General features: G+C 39.9%; 1 protein-coding gene across 12 annotated transcripts in view; it reads left to right on the forward strand.

Moving 5' to 3' along the window:
• The window catches only part of MBD5 (methyl-CpG binding domain protein 5), a 148124-nt gene that overhangs the window by 69471 nt on the left and 64101 nt on the right, over positions 1-14552 (forward strand). For 10 of the 12 annotated variants that reach the window (XM_049815157.1, XM_049815118.1, XM_049815222.1 and 7 more), the window contains one exon: positions 12238-12375. The gene's annotated coding sequence lies outside the window, so the exon portion shown is untranslated. Of the gene's footprint in view, positions 1-3853; positions 3982-9065; positions 9150-12237; positions 12376-14552 lie in introns of those variants that run through there. The other 2 variants (XM_049815201.1, XM_049815183.1) reach the window with 2 other exon arrangements.

Genomic DNA, 14552 nt, shown 5'->3' on the forward strand with positions numbered 1-14552 from the left:
TCTACATGAAGTATGTGCCCAGACACCTGTAGTTTCTGGTTTCCTGATGAGGGAGACAGCCTATAGGTCCCTATAGGTGGCTTCAGTTCCATCTGCCGTGCTCTGCTGTCTCGCCACTCCGCTCCCCACTTTAGGTGCAGGCGGTTGGCAGATCAGGCAGTCCAAATAGCTGGACCTGGCATGTCTGGCTTATTACGTGTCAGACCAAGGCCACGGAGCACTGCTTCCAAAAAACTTGGGAAGTGTACTCTTCCAGCTGTCAAATTTAAAGCAAGTTTGCATTAAGATGAAGATGTGCTTTGATCCTTAGGCTTCAGCTCACCGTTAGTATCTCAGCACTTGGTTTGAATAGAAATCTTTTTATCTACCAGATTAGTAGCTGCCAGGGGATCTGATTGTCCCATCAATTTCAATCTAGCGTAATTCAGTAGGAATTTAAAGTTTTTCTCCTTGAACGGTTGTCTCGGTACTCTCTTTGGGAAGTGAATTCTGTCATCTGGAAGCTCCCGTTAACCCCTTCCTACCAGCCGTCATAACTTAGAATTAGAGACGTTTACAAGTACAGAAGAGGAAACAAGCTTCAGGGGTCAGAAACTTTCTCTTACATTAAACCTAAATCCAGATAGTGTAAAAACATGCATGAAGGAACTGGGACGCTTAGCTTGTGGTTCTGTGAAGAAGGAAAAAAATCCAGTCATTAAATTAGACCAGTTGACGCTGTGTAATTCAGTGTTCTTAGATCCATACAAAATTCTAAGGCTCTGCTGCTATTAAACTTTTTTTTTTTAATTATTAAATTAAGATTGCTTGCAAAGCAATTAAAATTGTTTAACATCTTGTTAATGACTGGAGGCCTTAATTTAAGTCTTTTGCACTGTATATTAGAAGTTTCTTTGGCTTGAAGGGGTGGGTTTTTTAGTGGTAGAGAAAATTTCACATAAAAACTTGTAATAAAAAAACAAATTTAGGTGTAACAGAGTTATCTGTTCACTATTACTGAAAGGCTTGTTCTTGGCTCCTTTTCCTGTGTGCTCCGCTGATGTGAAAAGTTGGCTAAGATGAAGCTGGCAAAATTCATTTGTTAGGTGCTCTAACGTATGAAACACTTTTCTTGATCTCTATATTAATACAGCCATTCATTGAATTGCTTCCCAAAAAATATTTTAGAAGCAAGAAACCTAATGCAATTTATATTTTGAATTCATTGTAGATTTTGGAATATAACAAATTTAGAGAAAAAATTTAAATCTGTGATTATTTTTTTTAAAGGGTTTCTTGTTGTTGCAATAGCTTTTTGTCTTTAACACTTCAAGATAAATTTCTTAATTTAATTTCAAAAATCTGGTTCTTACCTACTCCTAGTGTTGATTTACTGCCGAACACTTTGACAACTTCAAATGCTTTTTTTTTTTTTTTCCTGTGTCCTCTTTTTTGTGTCTAATACTTGTAGAGCAGACATGTGATCAAAGAATCCTAGAATAGTTTGGGTTAGAAGGGACCTTATAGCTCATCTAGTTCCAACCCCCCCCCCGCCATGGGCAGGGACACCTTCGCCACTCGTCTCTGGTCTCCACTCGGACATCAAGCCGTTGGCCACAACTCTTTGAGTGCAACCATCCAGCCAGTTCCTTATCCTCCGAGTGCTCCATCCATCAAATCCATGTCTCTCCAATTTAGAGACAAGGATGTCGTGCAGGACAGTGTCAAATGCTTTGCACAAGTCCAGGTAGATGATGTCATTTGTTCTTCCCTTGTCCACCGGTGCTGTAACCCCATCGTAGAAGGCCACCAATTTTGTCAGGCACAATTTGCCCTTAGTGAAGCCGTGTTGGCTGTCACCAACCACCTTCTTATTTTCCACGTGCTTTAGCATAGTTTGCAGGAGGATCTGCTCCATGATCTTGCCAGGCACAGAGGTAGGACTGACTGGCCTGTAGTTGCCCGGCTCTTCTTTTTTCCCCTTTTTAAAAATGAGTTTTATGTTTTCCCTTTTCCAGTCAGTGGGACCTTCCCTGGACTGCCATGACTTCTCAAATACGGATGGTGACTTAGCCACTTCCTCCATCAGTTCCCTCAGGACCTGTGGATGCATCTCATCAGGTCCAATGGACTTGTGCATCTTCAGGCTCTTTAGATGGTGTCAAACCTGATCTTCTCCTAAGTGGGCAGTTCTTCGTTCTCCCAGTCCCTTCCTTTACCTTCTGCATCTTGGATGGTGTGGCTGGAGCACTTGCCAGTGAAGACTGAGGCAAAAAAGTCATTAGAGTTTCTCAGCCTTTTCCGTATCCCAGGTAAACAGGTCTCCCATTTTCTTCCAGAGAGGGCCCACGTTTTCCCTCATCTTCCTTTTATCACCAACATACCTATGGAAGCTTTTCTTATTGCCCTTGGTAATAAAAAATTGTATCTACGTTTGTGGAAATGTTGAGGAGGAGGAGGAGTGTGGTTTTGGGGGGGGGCGGTGTGTGCTGAGGCAATTCTTTCTAGTTCTGTTTTCATCATCTTCCCCCAGAAGCTATTTGGTTATCTCAGTAAACCAAAGGGATAGTAAATTTACGATGCTGTGTATTAAGTTTTTTTCTGAAAAATTATTATAAGTTTTTAACGACATGATGTTTTTTCTGGCTTTTCATTTGCAGTTTGACTAGGTGACATGACACTTTGTCATACATTGGCACCTTTAATTTTTAGCTTGGGAATCTGCCTTGTTCCTTCTTGTTGGTGAATTTCTCAGAGTAAAAACAACACGGTATTTTATCAAGTAAAAATTATCACTTCTGTTTTGCATAATAAAGTGTGCAAACCAGACCAGTAAACCAGTTACATGCCTCTGTCCATTCATTATTCTTGAGCCTGCATAATTCTGTATTGCAAAGTACTGCATTAAAAAAATGGAATTGGAAGATAGAAAACTTATTTGTAGTGATCTGCAAATTGAAAAAAAGTTAAAATCCAGTCAAACAGCTGGTTTTGAGTGCCAAGGTATCAGTAGCCATTTATGTGATGGTCTGGGAATTACTCTTTTTTTCCCAGTAATTAAGAACTGTGTAGCAAAGCTTCTTAATGCCTTCCTGGTAGCTTTACACCAACTCTCTTTCAGTATTGCAAATGCTGAGTTCGTGCTTGAGTATCTTTGTTTAGGTATCGAACTAAGTATCAGAATCTAATTAACTTACCGCTATCGGATGATTCTTATGATCAGCTTGCTGTAGGAGATGTTTAATGTAACGCTTTGTCTATGTCAGCTGTAGCTAATACTGCAATCATTGCCACTGAATTTGATTTATATTTTTTTCTCCAATTACAATCTGTTGCAACGAGACAGCCTGCCAGAAAGTGAGGATGGTGTGGCAGAAAACACCACGGACGCCCAAGTCCCAAGGCAGCCTTACCTGCTACCTCCCTAAAACTCTTACATTAGTACTTACAACCTCGCAGTTTGCTGAATACAGCCGGATGGTATCCTGCTTTAGGAAACAGGCTTGGGTTGGGTCATCCTGATTTTTGTGACATCGGGAAATCCGACCAGTGACCTATGCTAGGTCTGCCAGTGAGACTGTTGTGGATTGCTTGGTCGTTTGCTTGGAAATACTCTCTCACGTGGCTGAAATCTTACCTCTAGGGTGGGAGTTCTTCATGTTGATGGGGAGATGGGTGTGCTTCTGGCCATGGGACGGCGGTGGGACTGCTGAGGGCCAGCCTGCTTCTGGGAAGAACAGTTCCTTAGTGCCAGGAAAGAAGCAGGGAATAGGTGTGGATTAGGAGAACTGTCTTCATCCTTGCTTTGCATGCACAAACTACCAGCTTGGGTATTTGTCTATTTTTAGATTTTTAACTGAAAAAGTCTGATGTGACTAGAAATGCTTCCATATCCGTCACTTGCTTAAACTAGCCTATGACCATACACATCAGCGATGTTCTTCACCAGCTGCAGCTCTCTCCGCTTAACTCTAAAGTCATCAGCGGCCTCCCTGGAAGAAGGTGTGTGTTTTCCTTATTATGCTTCTCTAGGTGAGGGCTGAGGACGTACACTGAGACAAGTTTTGCCCTGATGAGACTCCACAGAGAGATACTAAAGAAGTTGGGACTCCTATCCAGGGGATGAGTAGCAAGTGAGTTCAGCTGGCGTCAGGATGAGGTGTGTTACCGTGGTTAGGAGAGGACTTGAGCAGATGAGGAAGACTTTCAGGACTGTACTAAGTGCACGCTGTCTGCTTGATACATGTGGGGGATTAGATCCAAGAGGAAAGGCGTGGTGAGGAGAGGAAAAGGTGAAGGAGCGGGAGGAGTTGGTGGTGAGAGAGTGCAGGAACGAGCTTTCCGGCAAAAGCCCTGAAGGCATCACGGCTGCTTCTGCCAGCGGGGTGGGCAGGGAGTCATGCAAGAGGATTTTTGCTTTGCTCCTATGTCAGAAACAAACTAGTGGAACTGAGGTGGACCCACCAAGCATGATGAGTTCTCTAGACATCCCTTTATTACATGTTCGGGAGCATGGGGTTTGTGGCCTGTCCAGCATGACATTCTCTGAGCCAGAATCTGAAAGGGTTCTGGCAGGCTTGCAGTGCTGACTGCTGACCTGCTCCGCAGAAGCTTGTCGGAGGGCAGTCCAGAGTTTGCACTTTTATGAATGGCTTTCTCATTGACCATAGGATGTTGCTGTGCGCTGTAGTTGTAGGCTATTGTCAAATCAATTTTCTATGGTTAAAAAGTTAAAAAAATTTTGCTTTAGTAGTAATCGGATTAAAATTATGGTTTCCTCTTGCCAGCTTTCTGTACGTTTGTATTTGATTCTTGGATTAGGATTTTTTTTATTTTGTATAATTATATGATATGCATAATTGTATAATTATGCATATTCTGTATTTATATAAAATATTATATAGAGACGAGTATTTTTAAATTTCAGTATGGATTTGTGTTCAAAATGTGGTTTCAGGGAAAATTTCACTTTGTCAAATTCTGCAGTGAGGATAATTATTTTTACAATCGCAGCAGTGGCCAGAACAATACATGATGTATGTATCAATAATTGCCCAAGATCACCGTAAAAGTTCCAAATGAGTAAATCCAGTAAGACATCATGAGGTCTTAGATATATTTATATATTAACTATTGTCTGAGGCATTTTTCTCATCTCTGGCCTTTTCACAACCTCATAAGGCTTCAGAAAACCTTGCAATGAAGAAGTGAGTTTTGTTAGCCTTTTAAGAGGATGGGTACTTTTTTTTCCCCAATGACATTTGGTACGTTCGTCATTAAGGCACCTTAATATTATTTCATGTCTCTGTTTGGCCTTAATGCAGGTGTTATATATTTCTAAAAAACAGAGGAATGTTTGATGATTTAGTAGCATGGTACTTAGAAATACCTTAAAAACAGACTTCATAACCTCTATCGAAGGTTTCCGAAAAATTGTTCGATCCTAGGTTAAATTTTTAGAGAATTTTGACCTCTATCTATGAATAAATAAGGTGGATATTTTTAAAATGATCAAACAGATTCAAATAGTAGGGCATTTTATATAAATATAGACTCAGTAGTGATCCAATGTGAATTATATTAAACTCAGTGGGAAACCATCTATTAACCTTAGCAAGAATAGAATTAGAATTCCAGAAACTGAATTCTGCTTTAGGAGTCCTGTGTCAGGGGATTATTAAAGTACCATCCTGATACTTTATGAATGAATTGGACAATTAGTAGTACTAATTAGTAGCAACGTCAGTTTGAAAGAACTACTTAGAGGAAACTCAATGATGAATATTCCTCGATGGTGAAGGAGGCGGCCTTCAGCCGGCAGCATGGTACGTGCTGGGTAGTAAAATTAAATTCCTTCGCTAAGTAAATTTATCATAGGATCATAGAGTTCTTTGGGTTGAAAAGGACCTTAAAGATCCTCTAGTTGCAACCCCCCTGCCGTGGGCAGGGACACCTCCCACTAGACCACGTTGCCCAAAGCCCCATCCAGCCTGGCCTTGAACACTGCCAGGGATGGGGCAGCCACAGCCTCTCTGGGCAACCTGTGCCAGTGCCTCACCGCCCTCACAGCGGAGAACTTCTTCCTTACACCCAACCTAAATCTACTCTCTTTCAGTTCAAAGCCATTACCCCTTGTCCTGTCACTACGCGTGCTTGTAGAAAGTCCCTCTCCAGCTTTCCTGTAGGCCCCCTTTAGGTACTGGCAGGCTGCTGTAAGGTCTGCCCAGAGCCTTCTCTTCTCCAGGCTGAACAAGCCCAACTCTCTCAGCCTGTCCTCACAGGAGAGGTGCTCCAGCCCCCTGATCATCTTCGTGGCCCTCCTCTGGAATTGCTCGAGCAGGTCCATGTCCTTCTTATGTTGGGGGCCCCAGAGCTGAACGCAGTACTGCAGGTGGGGTCTCACCAGAGCGGAGTAGAGGGGGAGAATCCCCTCCCTCGACCTGCTGGTCACGCTGCTTTGGATGCAGCCCAGGATACGGTTGGCTTTCTGGGCTATGAGTGCACATTGCTGGGTCACATTCAGTTTTTCATCCACTAATACCCCCAAGTCCTTCTCCCCAGGGCTGCTCTCAATGCATTTTCTGCTCAGCCCGTATTTGTGCTTGGGATTGCCCCAACCCACGTGCAGGACCTTGCACTTGGCCTTGGTGACCTTCATGAGGTTTGCACGGGCCCACCTCTCCAGCCTGTCGAGGTCCCTCTGGATGGCATCCATTCCCTCCAGCGTGTTGACCACACCACACAGCTTGGTGTCGTTGTCAACCTTGCTGAGGGTGCCCTCAATCCCACTGTCCATTTCGCCAACAAAGATGTGAAACCGCCAGTCCCAATACCGACCCCTAAGGAACGCCACTCATCTCTGGTCTCCACTCAGGCTTCAAGCCGTTGGCCACGACTCTTTGAGTGCAACCATCCAGCCAATTCCTTACCGAGAGCTCCGTCCATCAAATCCATGTCTCTCCAATTTAGAGATAAAAATGTCGTGCAGGACAGTGTCAGATGCTTTGCCCAAGTCCAGGTAGTTGATGTCATTTGCTCTTCCCTTATCCACCAGCGCTGTAACCCCCTTGTAGAAGGCCACCAGATTTGTCAGGATGAATTCCCCTTAGTGAAGCTGTGTTGGCCGTCACCAACCACCTCCTTTTTTTCTGTGTGCCTTAGCATAGTTTCCAAGGGGATCTGCTCCATGTTTTCCCTTTTCCAGTCAGGGGGAACTTCCCTGGACTGCCACAACTTCTCAGATCTGCTGGATTTATTTTGAACTTTCTCAGCCTTTCCAGTTTCAGGTGGGATACTTGCTGTAGTACACACTGTCCAGGCCTTTCTGTAGCATGACAATTTTTAACACATTGTAAGGCGCTGTGGAGATAATAGAAATGAAATCTGTGCGTATGACGACTTTGGTTATCATTTTACCAGGAGATTAACACCTTCTAGCCGTAGAGGGATGATAGAAGCAAAGAATACAGACAGTGTGCAATGGTGATGAAGTTGGTCACATCGCTAAATAAACAAAGAGTAAAATTCAACCTGTTAAAACCATTGACTCTGCAGTTAGTAGTGGTGAAAGCTATTCCTTGACCTTCCTTAAAATAATTCCTCTTTAACATGTTTAGAGATGAGCAGATTGTGAAGCAACAACCTTTTTTTTTTTTTTTTTTTTTCCTTCTTTTTTCTCTTAGCTTCCTTAAATGTTTCCAGTTATCTCATACCTGAGCAATAACAACACAAAAAACATTTATGTGTGGTAGTGTTCATGTTCCTGGGTGGGGTGATTCCTTTCCGTATGAACTTCAGACGTATGAGGTAATATTCAGATTTAGCAGAAAACAGATTTCTCTGCCACCGGCATTGGTTGCAGACTGAGTCCGGACCAGAAGGAAATGGATGCAAAGAGTCTGTGCTGGACACAAGTCATTGAGTCCTCCTCCCGTCAACCGCCGTGGCAGCATTTGGCCTGCATGAGTGTTGCCAGTTACGGAGAATTGCGCCAAGAATTTTTAAATAAGAAATAACATAGTTTAGAAAAGTTGATGTTATTTTCTTTCGGGGGGGATTTAATTTTAAACAACGGCATAATGTCCTGTCTAAAAGAAGGCACTTTATTATGTGATGATAAAGTATCATGAGGCAAAAGTATAAACTGTTGGTGTGCTTGCCGCATTAAATTTCTTCTTTCCCTAATGAGTTTGAGGCTTTGGATAACAGTTTAATCTTGAAGTCGAGGTATCCGTTTCTTCTGCTTCTTATGCTGTTGGTGTACTTATTCAAGTATTTGTACAGTGCTTCAGCTGCTCACACCGTCTTCTTAGAGGAACAGAAAAGCTTACAATCTTGTTGTCAACACAAATATTTTTATATCTGAATCATAACTGGTGGGTTCAGTTAGGCCTTTTCAGTGAAAGACGAGTTCCAGCCCAGTGTGGAAGCACACAAGCAGCTGGAGGGGCAGGAGGAAAGGTGGGTTCAGCTGTCTGCAGGGCGACGTTTGTGTGTCCTGTCAAGCAGTGCAAAAAGAATGTACATTAATGTAAATAAAATGCATATAACGTGTATTTTGGCTTTTAAGCAATTTGTAAATATGCATTTGAGACTCTGTTTCTGCAAGTCGTATACATTATGACGTATAGGAGAGGTTAAAAGTCATAATCCAGGACTAGTGACCCCGCTGACAAATTCTCTTCACTAGTTTCCAATGTCAAAATACGACGGAACAAAGAAATGAAGCCATCTACAAATTCTTTATTTTCATGTATGGGAAGAAAAAGAGCCTGTGCACTTGCTGATAGTGGAAAACAACATTCCTATAGAAAGAAAAATACTTTTTTTCCTTTCTGTTTTGTTTTTTGGGGTTTGGGGGGTTTGTTTGTTTGTTTGTTTAAGTTTGTGACTATTACCAGGTTTTGTCATGGATCTTTGTTCAGGGGATGACAGCTGAGCTTGCAGTTAGTCTGGTGGGGACCCCTGGGGTGGCAAGAGAATTGTTTCTCTCTGCTGTTGGAGTTATCAAATGTGTTCGCTTTGGGGTATTTATATTTTGTATGTTAAGGCTTTATGTTGGCCACAGAAATCAAGAAGAAAATGGATTAACATTGTCTTGTCCTCATTCGAATGGCTCTTGTACTGATGGCTGGCTCTTACGCACCTTTTGAAATACCACTGTGTTTCAGGTAGAGACAAGTACAGAAAGAAACTCAGTTATTTGTTGGTTTGCAATAGTAATGACTAAATAAATTTTTTTACTAATGCGTTCTTTTGTACCTCTAACAACATTTGTTTAGGAAAAAAAGGAGGGGAAAAGACAAATTGCTATTATACAGAACTAAAATTATTTGTTTATCATCTCAGTTCTCATCAGTTTCACAGTTATCTTTATATTAAATTAAAGATCAGTGAAGGAGAAAAGTAGATTATGTTTCCATTGTGAGCTAGAAAATAGAAATGCATGTGCAACAGATATGCAAACTAGCTAATGGAAATAAATCACAAGTTTTTAAAATGCTGTGTTACAGATGAATGAAAATAATTTTTAAATTAATGAATAATTTTTAATTCTAAGATGTTTTCACAAAAACCGAAATAAATTGGAATGCATGATTATTTGAGAGAACCTTCAGTTTGCATACCTTACAGGTCCAAATCTTGAGTATTAACTTCATCAAAATATCAAGAATAAGGAAGCAGAAAACATATTACTGTTTAACGTACAAAATACAGGCAAATGCTTGCCATAGCAACCAGCAGTTAAGTAAGATGAGTGCTATGGTACACGGGCCTGCACTGTGCTTACCTCTTTATTACCCAGGGTTGTACATGGGAGTGATTTTCTTCAAAGTCGGAAACTGATCTATTTGTCAATTTGATTGTTTTCGTTCAGTTTTTAAATTGCGGGGTGAAGACTGCATGTATGCTGTTTCTGAATAGTAGCATGCACCTTTCCTGTCAAAACCGAGGCTTTTTATAAAATAAAAGTCTTTTCATGGTTGTAAGATATATTATTAGTACTTGTCACTTTCTTTATGAAAGTATCAGATATGCAGTATTTATAGGATTGAGACTATTGACTAAATTGATGTCTCTGATTTTCTTCTCTTGCAAATTAAAACTCCATTTCTTTTTTTTTTTTTTTTTTTTCCCTGTAACTGGAGACAAAAAAATAGATAGTATCCCTTCTTACATTTTCTCCATTCAAAGCTACATCCACTCAAATGATACTGTTGCCAAATCTGTGAAAAATGTTAGTATGTTAGCCTCATAGCTATACATCACATACATAAAATAAATATGTTTGTGTGTTAGCCTTATAGCTATATGTCATGTTAGTAAAAGAAATGTGTTAGTATGTTAGCCTTATAGCTATAGCTAATTTTTAAATTAGCTTCTCTGAGAGACCTGCCTGTTGTTATTGTATTTGGTTTAGCTTTAATGTTTTTCACTTGGTATATTGTGTTGTTAGGCAGTTAAAATGCATTTTTGAAGTGTTATTAATATGGCCAACTTGTCATACAAAAGAACAGTATGCTTGGAAAAGGCCAGATGTTCATGCAAAGGTAGTTTTGGAAGGTAGGATATTTGCTTCTTGTTTTCTTAAGTCATCCGTTATGTTTTAACTTCATTTTCTCCAGATACTGTGTCTGGCAAATATTCGAATAATAGATGTGAATTCTAATCAGTAAGGAAGCAAGATTATTATTTCCAACAGCTTTATGATGACTCTAGTCAGGTACTGAAAGCAGATTTTTTTAGACGTGCCTACCTGCTCCTTGGTATCATAACAGTTAAATTTTAGGATTAGGATCGTACATTTTGAATATGTAGACAGCTAAATATTGCTTTTATTTAAACAATGAAATATACTGTGGCCCTCCGATGAAAACAGGAGATAAGAAGGTATTTTCAATACTACGGCACTCTAAAATAAATGAGCAAACAAAAACTGGATTTCCCCAAGCACTTTGGACTGGCATGAGCCAAATTTGCTGCTGCTCCTTCCACTTCGAGTTACTCATTCCTGTACACGTGCCGCTCCTTCCTAAGCGTCTAGTCCAGCACGAGCATTCCTCCAGCCACAGAGATTAGGGAACCGATCTAGGTTAAGACTAATCCAGCAGAAATACACAAATCGGCTCCCTTATCTGATTCACCGGACCGGCGTTAGCCTCTGCGCAGGAGAGGGAGCGGCGCCGACCCGCAGCCTGGAGCAGGAGGAGCCTTTTAGCAGAGGGTTGAGTTGTGCCTTCTCACCTGAGTAAGGGGGGCTACACGTAGGGGTTTTCCTCCTCGAGAAGGGTCCCAGGAAAATGAAGAAGTACGGAAAAAACCTGGTGTCCCCATAGTTTTCAGGCTTTCTGCTGAGGAGCTAACAGAGCCCTGATTTAAGCCAGGTCTTCTGGATTGATCAAGGTTCTGGGTCTGCATTGGGGAAACCTGAAAATCCTGTCATTCCCTGTAGTTAGTCCAAGCGTAGTCAGGCAAAGATATTTTCGCTCACTGTTTATGCTGGTTGTATGAATAAAATTAAATACAAGGCTCTGGTTAGGCTGAGTTCGTGATTCTCCATCACACGTTCAAGTCACAGAATTAGTTGTAGCTGTGTTTGTTTTAGGTGAAAAATCTACAAGGCATTTTAGGGAAAAAATGCCTACAAGTCTAAAATCTGTTTTCAATGGTATCTAAGCTACATTGGGGTTTTTATGTTAATTTATATATATGTGTATGCGTGTGTGTATGGGGGGGGGTATATAAATTAGATATAAATAAGCAAAACTGGGCATCTTCTTTTACAATTTTATTTGTCTGAAGTTTTATGGTAGATCTCAACAATATCACATTAAAAAGTCCTTTCATCCATTCTCCAGCTGTGCGGGCTCTATTTTTGTAGCTTTAAGTTCTGTAGAGTGTAAAGCAGTGGAGGATATAGCCAAATTTGGACCCAACTGTTGGACACTAGGGTATTCGTCTGATTTTTGTGTTTGTGGTCAATGAAGAAAGAGATCCTCCTAGAGGGCAGTTCAGAATACAGCTGTATGTAGGATCAGATTAATTTATTTTAAATCACACTTTGGACTCTACCTTTCTTCACTGACTACTGAGTGTGCCTAGGTAAACTCACCAGTTTTTTTCAATGTTTGCTTTTCTGAATGTTTTTGTGTAGTGGAGCAGTCTGTTAGAGAAGCTGTGCAGTCTACGTGAAACGCAGGTATTGATAACTTGTCTTTCTGCAAATCTTGTTTTAATACAACGTGTATTTTCTTGCAGGAAGAAGCGGCTTTATCACAACAAAACAGGCAAAGAAACATAAAGACTTGAACAAACAGCACTTCTCTAATTCTTTCCAAAAGTTCAGAGACCCACCAAAACCTTGTGGATTACCTCCACCAGTCTTCCTGATTTGAGGTAGGTGAATTCTCTCTTTGCCACTCTTTCTCTTCTTCTCACATACGTATGGATAGTAAACACAGTGATTTCAAATTTTAAAATGGTTTCTTCTGGTTCATTTGATATGTCAGAAAATAACGGTGGGCTTTCAGTAGGCTGGTGTTATAGGCAGTGTTGTTTCTCTGGTGGTAAAGCAGTGCCACCACTAGAAATTAATGATACCGTGGGTTTAGTATTATGGAAGGTGATGCAATTACTAAATACAATTTTGTGTGATTTTTCCACTTAACAAAATAAAAATAGCAATTGTTGAAAATAAAATCGGACAAAATCAGGCCGGATGCTTGTAAACAGGTCTCTAAGCTTTGCCCGTGTTTTCCAGCATGGAGCCTGTGGCTCCGATTTGGATTTGACTCTTCTGGAGGAGTGTTTTTCAGTTATGCCACAGGGTAAATGGGAAGAATAACCTGAGGAACAGCCAATAATCAAGTTGATTGGTTTAGCAGAAACATATTTAAGACCTACCTGAAGACGAAAGAGACCTGGCTGACTGCCGTTCTCTTTCACTACTCATTTGTGACAGCACACAATTGAAAAGTTACTGAGTTTGTTTCTGTTACTGGAGGATCGTTTTCTGGTATTTTTCATTGGTTCTTATGAAAAGTAGAGTATCTTTAATTTTAGATACATCAAATACCATAGTTGTAAGAATATTGTATGTATCTCTAAGAGATTAGATGGGGACAGGATTTTTTTAATCTGTTAGCACAGACTTGTTATGTAAATAGAAAGCTCACAAAGAGAATGAGACAGCACATGCACTGAAAAAAACAGATGTCTATTCCCCAGAAATATATTCACCATTAGATTCCTGCAACTTGGTGAGAGCTCATTGGGAAGTTTATTGTTACGGATATATATGCAATTGAAAAATAAACATATTGTAGCCACTGTGTAAGTCCTGTATTTATCTCTGAATGATAAACTGCTCTTTTCACGTGTGATGCAGTGCTGTTTACTTACAGCTAAGACAGTCTGTGACAATCACCTTACGTGAAATAGCAGACTTCAGAAGTATAAGTGCTTTTTTCAATGCTAAGTGTCCAATTTTTTTACTTGAAAAATAAAATCCTTTGCAGTTTTTTTACAAGCGCTGATTTTTAATTCTCTATCACACAAACTGGTGGCTCCTAATAGGCAAAAAAAGATAGGAGGGCTGGTTTAAAGGAGAATGAGAACAAGACTTTCAGGAGGGGAAAAGCAATGCACAGCCTATTGAATTAGCCACAAAAACTGTCTTGGCTCACCATATAGGAGCCTTTTGATTATCACCAGTAGGCTATGCTTAGTATTCATAAAACTGTGTTCTGTAGCTGGTCATCTGTCTCTATGGTGCTAATATTTTGATGCTAGTGAGTTTGTAAATGGCATATGCATAATTAAAGCAATGTCTATTTTTTCAGCAGAAACTTGTAATTACATCTTTACTTATATATTTTCATTTCTGTATGCTCACTATGGACAATTTTTGTCATTCATTTGTTGTTACTATTTTATTTAGATATGTTAAAAATCAGGTTATTTATTTGAATTCATTTTGATAATGTGTTTCTGTAGATTTCTTGAGGCCTTTATTAGAAGCTTCTTTTACTGATGCTACTTCAATCCTTAGTACTGTCCACATGACCTAGTTATTTTAAGCCCTAGTATGACTTACGTTTCGGTTTGGGGCTCTTCTGTCCATCTATTGAAATTGTTACCAGTAAATTAGTTTTACAGTATTTACTGTGATTAGCATTATATGCTGTGGGGAAGTTCTTCACAAAAATGTCTCTTATCGATACCTTTCAATGTATTTAAACATTAATAAATAATTTTATCTGAGGAATGTAATATCCATAGTGAACTTATGATCTAAAATTTATTTGTATGCAAATTCTTTAATGGTAGGTTATATCATCTTTCTGTTTGTTTGTTACTGTAAAGATAAGCTATGTTGTGAAGCCATGGATTCTTATTTATCTATAATTTTATAAATAACCTATGTAAAAATGTTCATTCTTTGAAATATTTCATGCAGCTTATATACAGCAGAAACAAGTGAAAAAATTCTGTCATTTCTACAATTGAAGAAGAAATTCTTATGTTTAAGTTATGCCATTTATACGTTAGATTTTAAGATTCAGAATTTCTGG

The sequence above is a fragment of the Accipiter gentilis genome, chromosome 1 (assembly GCF_929443795.1).
Source record: "Accipiter gentilis chromosome 1, bAccGen1.1, whole genome shotgun sequence".
In the NCBI taxonomy this organism is placed as follows: Eukaryota; Metazoa; Chordata; class Aves; order Accipitriformes; family Accipitridae; genus Astur; species Astur gentilis.